General features: G+C 44.0%; 1 long non-coding RNA gene across 1 annotated transcript in view; it reads left to right on the forward strand.

Annotated features, from left to right (window-relative positions):
* Positions 1–6,805: 6,805 nt before the first annotated feature.
* Positions 6,806–12,107, forward strand: part of LOC125637885 (uncharacterized) — a 95,905-nt gene continuing 90,603 nt past the window's right edge. The window contains exon 1 of the long non-coding RNA XR_007357095.2: positions 6,806–7,033. This is a non-coding gene — a long non-coding RNA (uncharacterized LOC125637885). The remainder of the gene's footprint in view (positions 7,034–12,107) is intronic.

Consider the following 12,107-nt stretch of genomic DNA (forward strand, 5'->3'; position numbering starts at 1 on the left):
TAAATGACTATGAATTAATGAATAAGGACAACCCAGGGAATTACAGACCAGTCAGCTTATATTCAGTACCCGGAAATATAATGGCACAAATAATCAAACAATCAATTTGTAAGCACCTACAACAGTGGTGGGCAACCTGCGGGCCCATCAGGGTAATCCTCTGGCAGGCCACAGGGATGTGCTGGCTGCCGCTTCCCGCAACTCCCATTGGCCATGAACGGCGAAGCGTAGCCACTGGGAGCTGCAGGCAGCCATGCAAATGTAAACAAACTGGCCGGCAGCCCGCCAGCAGATTACCCTGACAGGCCACAGATTGCCCACCACTGACCTAGAAGATAGCAAGGTGATAAATAACAGTCATCATGGATTTGTCAAGAATAAATCATGTCAAAGCAAGCTAATATCCTTCTTTGACAGGTTAACAAGCCTTGTGGATATAGGGGAAAGCAGTAGATATGATATCTCAACTGCAGTAAGGCTTTTGATAACATCTCACATGACCTTCTCATAAGCAAACTAGGGAAATATAGATGAAACTACTATAAGGTGGGTGCCCAATTAGTTGGAAAAGCATACTCAGAGAGTAGTTATCAATGGTTCACAATCAAGCTGGAAGGGTGGAGCCCTGCAGGGATTTCTCCTGCATCCAGTTCTATTCAATATCTTCATAAATTATTTGGATAATGGCATGGAGAATTCACTTATACATTTTGTGGATGATACCAAGCTGGGAGGGGTTGCAAGGACTTTGAATGACAGGATTAGAATTCAAAATGATCTTGATAAACTGGAGAAAGGGTCTGAAATAAATAGGATGAATTCAGTAAGGACAAATGTGAAGTACTACATTTAGGAGGATATCAATTGCACAAATAAAAAATGGGAAATGACTGCCTAGGAAGGTGTACTGAAGAAAAGGATTAAACTAAATATGAATCAGCAATGGAATACTGTTGCAAAAAAATGCAAACATCATTCTGGGATGTATTAGCAGGCATGTTGTAAGCAAGATACAGGAAGTAACTCTTCCACTCTACTCAGCACTGGTAAGGCCTCAACTGGAGTACTGTGTCTGGTTCATGGACCCACACTTTGGGAAAGATGTGGACAAATTGGAGAAAGTCCAGAGGAGGGCAACAAAAATGATTAAAAGTCTAGAAAACATGACCTATGAGGACAGATTGAAAAAAATGTGTTTGTTTAGTCTGGAGAAGAGAAGATGGGGGCGGAGGTGATAACAGTCTTCAAGTATGTAAAAAGGTTGCTATAAAGAGGAGGGTGATACATTTTTCTGCTTATCCACTAAAGGAACAGGACAAAATGTAACTGTGGGACCTAGGTCTTGAACCCAGGCATGGGAGTCCCTGACAGCTGCTACATTGTGACCTCCATGAAAGGGCCATTGAAACTTGGTGGGCTGAGAAGCTAGTAGGACTATAGCTTCAGTCAAGGCACCATCCACAGGAGCCCTGATTGAAAGATTGCCTGGCTCCACTGATTGGTCCAACCTGCTATTTAAGGCAAAAGGAGATACAGAAAGTTTGTTGAGCAACAAGGTGATTTCCTGTTGTGCCTGCTTCCTGCACCCACCCCTGTTCCTGATTCCTGCTCTCCTCCTGCCTCATGCCTGCCTTCACTCCTGTTCCCACTGGGCTCCTGCTCCGTGCTTGATCCTTGCATCTCTGCTGGTTCCTGCCCTTTCACCTTACCTCCAATTATCAGTTATCGGACCTGGCTCTGGTCTCCAACATCTGCCTCTGGCTTGACCCTTGGCTCTGATATTTGGTATCTGACCTTCAGCTTCCATTTCTGGTTCTGGTAATTGGCAGTTGACTCTGGTGCTGACCCTTGGCTTCATTCCCTAACCTGGATGCCTGCTCCACCCACTGGACATGACGTCTGCTCTGGCTGCTAAGCCAGATTGCCTACATCCCAGTCCATAACAGTAATGGGCCTAAATTGCAGCAAGAGAGTTTTAGGTTAGATGTTAGGAAATATCATCTTAACTGCCAGGGTAGTTAAGCACTGGAACAAGTTACCTAGGGAGGCTGTGGAATCTCTGTCATTGGAGGTTTTTAAGAACATGTTAGACAAACACTTATCAGGGATGGTCTAGCTCTAGATAATACTTAGACCAGCCTCAGTGCAGGGGGCTGAACTTGATGATAAATTGAGGTCCCTTCCAGTCCTGCATTTCTATGATTCTGTGTTTTACTAGATTATATTTGCAAAAAGAAAAGGAGTACTTGTGGCACCTTAGAGACTAACCAATCTATTTGAGCATAAGCTTTCGTGAGCTACAGCTTTCGTGAGCTCACTGTGAGCTGTAGCTCACGAAAGCTTATGCTCAAATAGATTGGTTAGTCTCTAAGATGCCACAAGTACTCCTTTTCTTTTTGTGAATACAGACTAACACAGCTGTTACTCTGAAACTAGATTATATTTGCATCTGTACACAAAGAGTACTCCTAAACAGTCATTAAACCAGCACCCAAACCTGACTCCCATTGACTTGGGTGGCGTTGGATCAGGTTTATGGTGAGAAAAAAAAAAAGGAGCTCACATTCAGTATCCATCAGTACATTCAAATGGAGTCGAATAGTCTTTTAACTCTTTGCTTTCTGTACTATCTTATGAGAAAAACAAGGTCTGGCATTGTTTTGTGTGATCAGTGCAGCTGAGCTGTCTGCCATGCTCTTGTGTTCCTATTTACTGCTGAGGGCAGACCTCTTCCCTTGCATAAGACCCATTTTAGCACAAGCTGCTGATGCTGTAAGTAATATGAGACTGACCTCACTAGTCATCCAGATCCACACCCTATTCAGGGAAATAACAGCGAGTACTTGATGTCTGCGAATTCCAAAACAAGAAGGATCCCTATATCCCTATTTATAATGTGCTATAATTGTCTTGAGTGAAAGCTGTGACTATCAGCAAGGGCGATACCATTGTATTAGTCTTACCCAACACTGCTTATGCAGCATCACTCTAATGTGGAGGCATAGTTGGGTGCATATATTACTGTATGAAACAAATGGGCACATACGTGAATCATATGAACTGTATTAGAGGACAGAGGTTTCCTATTTCCTGGGCAGTTTGTATTTGGCGAGGGCGTATATACACTGATCAACTACAATAGGAATGAGCAAGTGGAGCTGATTTAGGCAAAAGCAGAAGGAAATGTTTTTTCAGCAGCAAGATTACGATAGTATTACTAGTCAAGTTGCTATAGTGTAGGGCAGGGGGAGTCAAGTATTTTTTGTCAAGGTCCAAATTTCTTAGTCAAGATATAGTCAAGGTCCAGACTCCAGAGAAAATAATAAAGATTTCAGGGTCTGTTCGAAAGGGTCTGGCAGTCCAGATTTGGCCTGTGGTCCGCCTATTGCTTACTCCTTGTGTAGGGTCTGTGAGCATTTCCATTATAATCCCATCTTTCCAAACGTATTTATAACTAGGATGTAAATAGGGCCATAGTAGGTAAAGATGATGGCCTATCTGGTCATTGAGTCCAAATGGTCAGTTAATCAAAGTTTTCTTTTAATTACTTTGTACTTTTTATTGGTGAGGGGGGAAGGCATTGTGTGAAACCTGAAAAAGGCAATTTTAGGCAATTTTTTTTACATTGGGCATGATCATTTTACATACACCTTTTTGAAAAGAAAAGCAATGTGATCAAGCAACTTTCATTTTAAAATGGGTATGTACATCATACTGCTTCCCATAGAGTGCATTCTGCATATGATTCGACCAGTCTGGCTGGATAATCTCCCTCCCTAACATAGCTGTAAAACGTATGTCAGGAAACAGAAAGTTTACAAAATGACTAAGTGCTCTGCATACATTTGAAGATGTTCCCTATTTTTGTTCTTATTACTTTTTCATTTTTTCTGATGCTGGCTGCCAGTGGATCTGTTGAAATAAAAAACAGCATGAACCTCTGCTTTAATGTAAAGGGGTTGAGTAACAGTCATTAAACCTCACTTGAGCTTCAAGGTTTCAATCCATTATATATATTCCACTGAGAAACCCATTTTTCCTAAAATTGCAAATAAGAGATCCATTTACCCCACCAGAAACTTTTCATCGTCAAGTGATGATGAAATTTTTCCCCTTTTTTGTGTAATAATATTCATAAGTTTTCCAACACTGAACCTCTTCTATTTACAATGAAACCCATCAACCCATAACATTTCAAATCAAGCTGTAATAAAGGGGGATCAGATTGTGGAAGGCTCAGTCTGTTTTGGCTTTGCCTTCTCTGGGGATTACTGAATTGATAGCTATCCTGTCTGTCTAGGGTAGCATATTTACCATAATATCTGTAACTGCTTCTAAAATCAGGATGGCTAAATCTCTTAATTTTTATTTGTAGAATTCTCCATTAAAATAGTTTTATAGAATACTCTACTTTAGCAAAAAGAAAAGGAGTACTTGTGGCACCTTAGAGACTAACCAATTTATTTGAGCATGAGCTTTCGTGAGCCACAGCTCACTTCATACATCTGATGAAGTGAGCTGTGGCTCACGAAAGCTCATGCTCAAATAAATTGGTTAGTCTCTAAGGTGCCACAAGTACTCCTTTTCTTTTTGCGAATACAGACTAACACGGCTGTTCCTCTGAAACCTGTCACCTACTTTAGCATAGTACTTTGCCAGCTAACTGATTGTAGAGTAGACTTTCTGTGAGATATAGTCTTTTCTATCTGTGAATCATTTAGTTTTGAATTGATTATCAGGTTCTTAAGAGTAATAACATTTAAAAATTTCTCATCTGGGTCTTCTCGTGTTGCTGCATGGAAGTTTTGGTAAAGTACAGGAAAGGCTTCAACTGTTTTATTTAATGTTTTCCTGTGTTTAAAATGTTTTGGGGCATTCTCTATTCGTCTGCCACACCAGACAGAAGAAAATGAAGGGAACGGAAACAAAAAGACCTGGAAAAAAGTAGAAAACTGAATTAGACACACAGCACAAATGAACAGGAGATCAAAGACTATGCCAATCGAAAAACATACAGTCTAGTTGTTCACTAAACTGACAAATAAAAGTGAGCAACAACTCAGACATGATATTTTAATGTTGCAACAAATCAGCAGATTCCTGGCCTACCAGCGAAGGGCCTGATGTGAAGCTTATCAGTCAGTGGAAAGGCTTTGGATCAGGCCACCAAGGCCTCCATCCTGCAATCTGATCTGTGTGGATGGACCCCTGTGGCTTGAGGAGCTCCGCTGAGTTCCACAGGAATCTATATGGATGTAAACATCTGTCCATGTACATTAGATTGCAGGATCCTGGCCTAAGAAAGCAACAGGCATCCAGTTAGTTGAAAGTATAATGAGTTTTAGTATGTAGATTTACCAAACATATGCAGTGCCCATTGGTGGCCACATGGCATACTGCAACAGCTCTTTAATTAAGGAGTCATGAACTAAAACCTGTCGGGCACAGTCCTGGCTGAGTTCCCATAGTGGATGGTCACCAGACTGTGTTAATTGGACCAAACTTTTGGATGCCACGCACATCCAAGCCAGCTGGGTCTGAGCAGAGTCTAATCACTGCTTCCAGTTGCGGGGCTCGAAAGAGGCTCTTGCAAGGTCAGATCTCTTGTCTGTCTTCCATCCTGGCACAAGGGACTCTGCAGGCTAAGTGCCGTAGGCCCCGAAGCTACTGCTGAGACCTCCAAAGCCTCTCCAGCCACTCTGCATCTTCTCCTGGAGTCCCACGTTGCTGTGGTTTATGGTTTGATCCCTTGGGGAGCTATGTGGCTTTTTAAAGCAAAGAATACAGGTGTTGCAAAGGAACTTCTTAAATATAGTCTTTACTCTTTGACAGCACAGATCCATGCAAAACAAAACCCTGAATGCAATTCCTCACTCAGAGTCCTCACCACTCCCGAGAGTCCTCAGTTTTGGTCAGTGGCACTGGGAGAAGGCAATGGTCATGGATTGGCTCCTCTTGCTCAGGGGGCATGTCACTTTGAAAATCAGCCTCTGGTACCTTTTCTGTTTTTTTCCACTGGTGATTTTCCACTCTCCAACCCCCTGTTCCCCGCTCCTTCCCTGCCCCGGCTGCTGGGAAGAGAGTTATTAAAAGTCAATAGGTCTGCTGGTAGCAACTCCCATTGTTCTACAAGGATAGAACTATTGCATGTTGATAGGCCTCTTGTTGCAGCTTTCTAGATGTAGCCTGCCCTTTGAGTGTCAAATTCCTGCTACCAAATGGAGGTTCTAATCCACAGTGGAGGTTACAATAATAAATGCTATTCATAAAAGCAAAAAATTCACATGCTGACACAATATATTCCCCAAACTGTCACATTCTCCACTTAAGTTCTGCCATAAGAGAGCTGTAAGGTTGACAGTTGGGGAGATTTCTCAGGGACTTTTGTTTTCAGGAAGCTTACACCAATTTGAAATATTTAATAGAAATCAAATAAAGGCCTGACTGGCCTAAACAAAACCTGCTTTGTAGCGGACTCTCCCTTAGCCTTCTGCTAACCTCTTGGTTACCAGAGAGCTTCCTGGCTGACCTGTAGGTCACTTGCTCTTGAATGAGCAGAAGGGGACTTGAGTATATGAATACATATCCTAAAATGTCAAAAGATGTGTTCTTTAGCTGATTAAGTTATGGTATGTTGTAGGGAGCCAGGGTGGCTTCCCTCCGAACCAGAGGGTAAAGAGCCACCCTCTCAGCCTGAGTGGGTGGGGCCAAACCAAGCTTACGCCAATCCGGAAGGGGAGGGGTGGGACAGGAAGTACAAAGGGCGGGGCCCTTTGCCCAGTGAGAGAAGCACCAGGGAGGGAGATAGACACAGGCTGCTCCCTCGTGATCCTCCTGCCGACCTAGGGGAGGCCCTGGGCCAGGAGGAACCTGACCGGGAGGAAGGCCTGTGGCGACCAGGATTGCCAGCCACTGAGTACCTGGAGGGGCCCGGCTGTAGCCCGGGCCAGCGTGAGCCCGACACATACAGGGAGCTGGAGCTGCCAGCCGCGGAATACCCGGACGAGCTGGAGAGACCCGCTTGAGAGACCGGGTAGGAAGTAGCCCAGGGGCAGAACTGCACCGTGGGGTGGGTGTATTTGGTCAGCGGGCGCGGATGGCCCCCGGCTGACCGCGCAGCGGGACCTTCGCCTCCCGTCACTGTCAGGGCCCTGGGCTGGAACGCAGTGGAGTTGGGTGGGCCTGCGTTCCCCTACCCCGGCCTTGGGTAGCAGAACTGTGCACTACAAACCCATACCCTGCCCGAGGGGGCGGGCTGCAGGCTCGTGCCGGCGCGCCCCTGCCCGAGGGGGCGGGCTGCAGGCTCGTGCCGGCGCGCCCCTGCCCGAGGGGGCGGGCTGCAGGCTCGTGCCGGCGTGCCCCTGCCCGAGGGGGCGGGCTGCAGGCTCGTGCCGGTGCGCCTTTCCCACTAATTCCCCAGCACCTGAAAGGTGTGACTAAAGCCCGCCAGTGGGACCATAGCTCTCCATCACCCCCTAGGGGCTCTGAGGACCGACTGAACCTGTCACATATGTGTACATACTCATGGACTGATAAGAAAGACCTACCAGCACTTTGACAAGGCTGCTGGTAATCTCTGATTGGCTGGTCCTAAATTCTGCTGAAAGGGCCCTGGATTATATGGCACTCCGGCAAACCAGGTTGGAAATTCTATAGCAGCTTGATTTAAAATAAAAAAATGGGGATTTTACTGAATTCAATATGAAGGTGAATTATGCAATCAATGCAGGAGTCCCAGGTATAATTCCATGTATTTTATATTGTACAGCAAGATTCAGAGACTGGACATTTATATGAATAACAAGGATATCCAAAGTTTTATAGTTAATCCTAACAAATCTTCTTGGAAGGGTGATAAAAGCCTCATGGTTCAGGGTTTAAGCCAATCTCTAACTATTAGGGATTTGAATGAAAAATTAATGTGGGGCAGATTATCCCACATCTACCTATTGTGGAGTTTCTGCACTGCCCGCTGAAGCATTTGGTGCTGGACACTGTTGGAAACAAGATGCTGGACTGGATGGACCATGGGTCTGAGCCAATCTGGCAATTCTGGTGTTCCCATGTTTTCAGTTTGCAGCATGCCACAGATTTGTGAGTGGACAGTGCATAGCAATATCGTAGAAGGTGTCATGGTGTAAGCTGGCATGTAGAGACAGGTGCGGTATATTGGGATCTGTGGAGGCAAAGGAGAGAGTTAGGGATTGTGGAATAAGCACAGTAGCTGGTATTTCTGCTAAAATGGTTATCGGAGATACAATTAACAATATCAGTTAACTGACTATTTTTGGATTTCAGTATTAACAACCCGATGAATGGGTAGCTCATACCGCTCTGAGCTATTGTTTCGGGCTATTTGTAAACTCAGGAACATAACCCTGAATTTGCTGATATTTGGTCCCTGTTTTCAAGGTTAATGTATGAGGGCTGGAGACTTTTTTAATAAAAGAAAGCATAAGTTCTGCAGAACAATTCCATGGGAAAATAGTATCAAGGGATGAATTTTATGGCCACGGAATACATAGCACTTTGGCCTTAACTCTGGATTGCCTGAATTTTATGGGTGTGAATCAGATTCCAAAGGCCAAGTTTTTCCCTTAATTATGTCCAGACAACTCCACTGAAGGTAATGGGGCTGCATTCCGTATGGTCTTACAGCCCATTCAGGCTGAGTTTGTGGCTTGTTTTCTTGTCGTCTAACATTGCAAGAGACATCCCATATTTGAGTCCTAAACTTACCTCTGCCCCAAAAGACCTGTTAATCAATACTTCTAATAATAAACATTGTGTAGAGATCAGCAAAATTGAGTCATGACCCTGAAAAGCTTTACTTAGGTTAAATAAAGGAATCTCTACCACAAGTGAACTCCCTACATTAAGAATGTTTTGTTTTATCTCCCTTTAATGCTTATGGGAGAGTCTGTTACATCTTTGGGCTTTGTTCTGAAGCTGTTTTTCCTGATCGATTGCTCTTGGTTATTCTTTTAATTTGTTTTGCCAGCAGGACCAGTGAATCATAGGGGCTTGTTTAGTTGCTGTACTTTTTTTGGCCAGCCTATTTGTTCTCGTTGGGTGTCTCTTTGCTCATTCCTCTACTGCGCTTAGAGGTGCCCTTCCCAGTTTTCTCTGGTCTTATCTAGATTAGAGAAAATTGCACTGGTGTAATGAGTGCAATCCCCTAGTGCAAACTAAACTATACCAGTAAGCTCACTGTACCAGTGGAAGACAGGGCGTGTAAAACAGGGGTAAGTTGAACTGATGTAAGTCTCCTCTTTGGTGCAGTGCATCTACGCTGAGGGTTTGTGTTGACGTAGCTGAAGTGATACAAAAACCCCCAGCAACAGCAAAAATCAACCCACTATAAACAGGGCCGATGTCTTGGTTCTTCTGATACATTTTCACCACTGCTTCACTGGGATGATGAAACTTACTCACTTGGGCTGTGGGGGATTTGCCATTTTAGACCAGCAATGCTAGAGGCAGAAAGCTCAGAAGAGAGTGAGTCTGCTCCCATAGTGTATTTTTCTGTTTTTCCACATTCATTTTACACATGGGCTCATAACCTTCACCTGCCAGCTTGGGTAACGAATCTATATGGGTCTTGATTTCTAATTACACTCCATATATATGAAATTAGATACTTTTCTTGTGTCGACACCCCCTCTAACCAGGGAATGATTATTACTGAGTGGAGTAGTGCGCAGAGCCCCAGCTAATGATCAAAGACCCATTGTGCTAGCACTTTACAAATGGAGAATAACAAAGACAGTCCTTGCCCCAGAGAGCTCATGTTTTCTGACTGTAACAATGATCAACAGGTGGATAAACAGACAAATCGGGGATGAGGTAACAGTAAAGAAAAAGATATTTGCATAAGTAAGCAGTCTGAGGGATCAGAGGAGTAGAGTGAAATGAGCCTCGTTGTATTGGTTTCTTCTCCTTCATGGCATATGCATTTTGGATTCACCATCAAGGTGGATAATATTATATTGTCACAAGGTGTTCTATTTCTCTCCGGAGTGCCTCCTTCTAGCAGTGTCTGGGGAATAGCTCTGCCAGTCAGACATTGCTGCAGTGGTTGCTCATGCTGTCATTCCCCTGCCTTGCTTGCTTGGGATTTGACTGCTCATGCTTTGTGGTTTGGTCCTCTGGCCAGGTCATTGTAGTCTGCCCCTTCTGGGATATCAAAGTCTCTCGGGACCCACTGTCCCGGGCTGTCTTTCCTCTCACTGGCCTTAAAGGCACCACTGCCCAGAGGCTGGTAGGGACCCCAGGCCAATCCTCTATGCTGGCTTCCAGCCCAGGGACCCTACAACAAACAGTCAAGGTCTATATGGTCCTAAACCTTACTGTTGTATCCCTGGGCTACTTCCTACCTTACCTTCTCTCACCTGCAAGTGACTGCCATTTCTCTCTCTGCAGCCCCCCTCTGCCCTCAGCTACTGGGCTTTATAAAGGCCCCTACTGTTCCTGTCCAGCTGAGCCTCATCTCTAATTAGTCCTTGCTCCCTGGCTCTTCCTCCAGGTGCAGCCTAGGCGGTTATTGGGCCACCTGGCCACCTTAACCCTTTCAGGCCTTGTGTGGGATGGACACCCCATATATATATATATATATATATACACACACACACATCTTAAAAATACAATTATATGAAAATGGTGAAAAGATGTTTTAAAATATGCTCTTAGAACAGCCTCAGATAGTTTGTGGTATTTAGACCAAAACCAACCACCACAAATGTTTGGTAAACAGTGTCCATTTATCTTTGTTTTTAAGTATTTGTTCTTTTTATTAAGATTTCTTTTTGACAGTATAGACAACTCAAAGACAATAATATCAATATTACCCCCTCCCAACCACATTTAGAACCCAATTTATCTAATTCCTAAACCCCTTAACTCACAAACTTAAATCATCCAAAGAGGGACCTGTCTGTGTCTCTCACATTTATTTATGTTGTATCCCTTCCAACAAACTTAGTAATATTACTTATTTCCATACTTTAATTGCAGACTCCCTCAACAGATTTCTAGTTTCTATGTGTTTTCCCATAAATCTCCCCTATCCTGTATTTTACCAATCTCTTTCCAATGAGATGCAGTTTGAGTAAAGCTCCAGCCACGCATCCAGTGTCCACTGGAAAGGTACTCTCTTTCTTGTATTCTTCTAAGGCTACGTCTACACTTAAAACTCCACAGAAGCATAGCTGCAGCTGTGCCACTGTAACGCTTCTGTGTAGACACTTACTACCTCTTCCATTGCTGGAGGTAATCCACCTCTGTGAGGCCTACCTTGCATTGTCTACACACGGGTGTAGATCGGCTTGACTTAGGCTTTGTCTACACTACACAGCTTTTAGCAACACAGCCATGTCAACACGGCCATGTCACTAAAAGTCGGGCAGTGTAAACACTGTCGGCATTTTTGCCAACAAAATACTTCCACCCCCTATGAGCAGGGTTCACGTTGTCAACAGGAGAGCGCTTGCTGTGGCAAAAATGCCACTTGCCGCGACAAAACTCTTGTCTTTGTCATTCAATTGGCAGTGTAGACAAAGCCTATGTCTCTTACGGGTGTGGATTTTTCACACCCCTGAGAGATTTAGCTATGCTGATGTAACTTTTCAGTGTAGACCAGCCCAAAGACTATATTCTCCTTCCTTTTTTCCTAAGTGGATGGCAGTCGGAAAGTCAAAATGTCAAGAATCCTCTTCCCATTAAAATCACATCTAACAAAAGCCAATGGCAGAGAAAGTGAGGCAGTGAGAAATGGTAGAGGAGCATTGAAATTATAGAAAACAACTTTATATAGAAGTGACTCAGCAGTGGGTGAAGCAAAGCAAAATCTATACATATAGTGAAATCCATTTGTAATTAAATCATTTTTTTTTCTTCACAAAATAACCTCACTATGGCCCTAGTTCTGCAATGAACTCTATTCAGGCAACCCCCCTGCAATTGCCCCATAACGAGAATTGTGCTGATTACATTGAAACAATCTGGTGTACTCATATCACTTGGGATTGGGGTCCCATTGTGGTAGGCACTGTACAAACACATAGGAAGAAACATTCCCTTTCCCTGAGGGTTTACTCATATGACACACG

This window comes from Caretta caretta, chromosome 6 (assembly GCF_965140235.1).
Source record: "Caretta caretta isolate rCarCar2 chromosome 6, rCarCar1.hap1, whole genome shotgun sequence".
In the NCBI taxonomy this organism is placed as follows: domain Eukaryota; kingdom Metazoa; phylum Chordata; order Testudines; family Cheloniidae; genus Caretta; species Caretta caretta.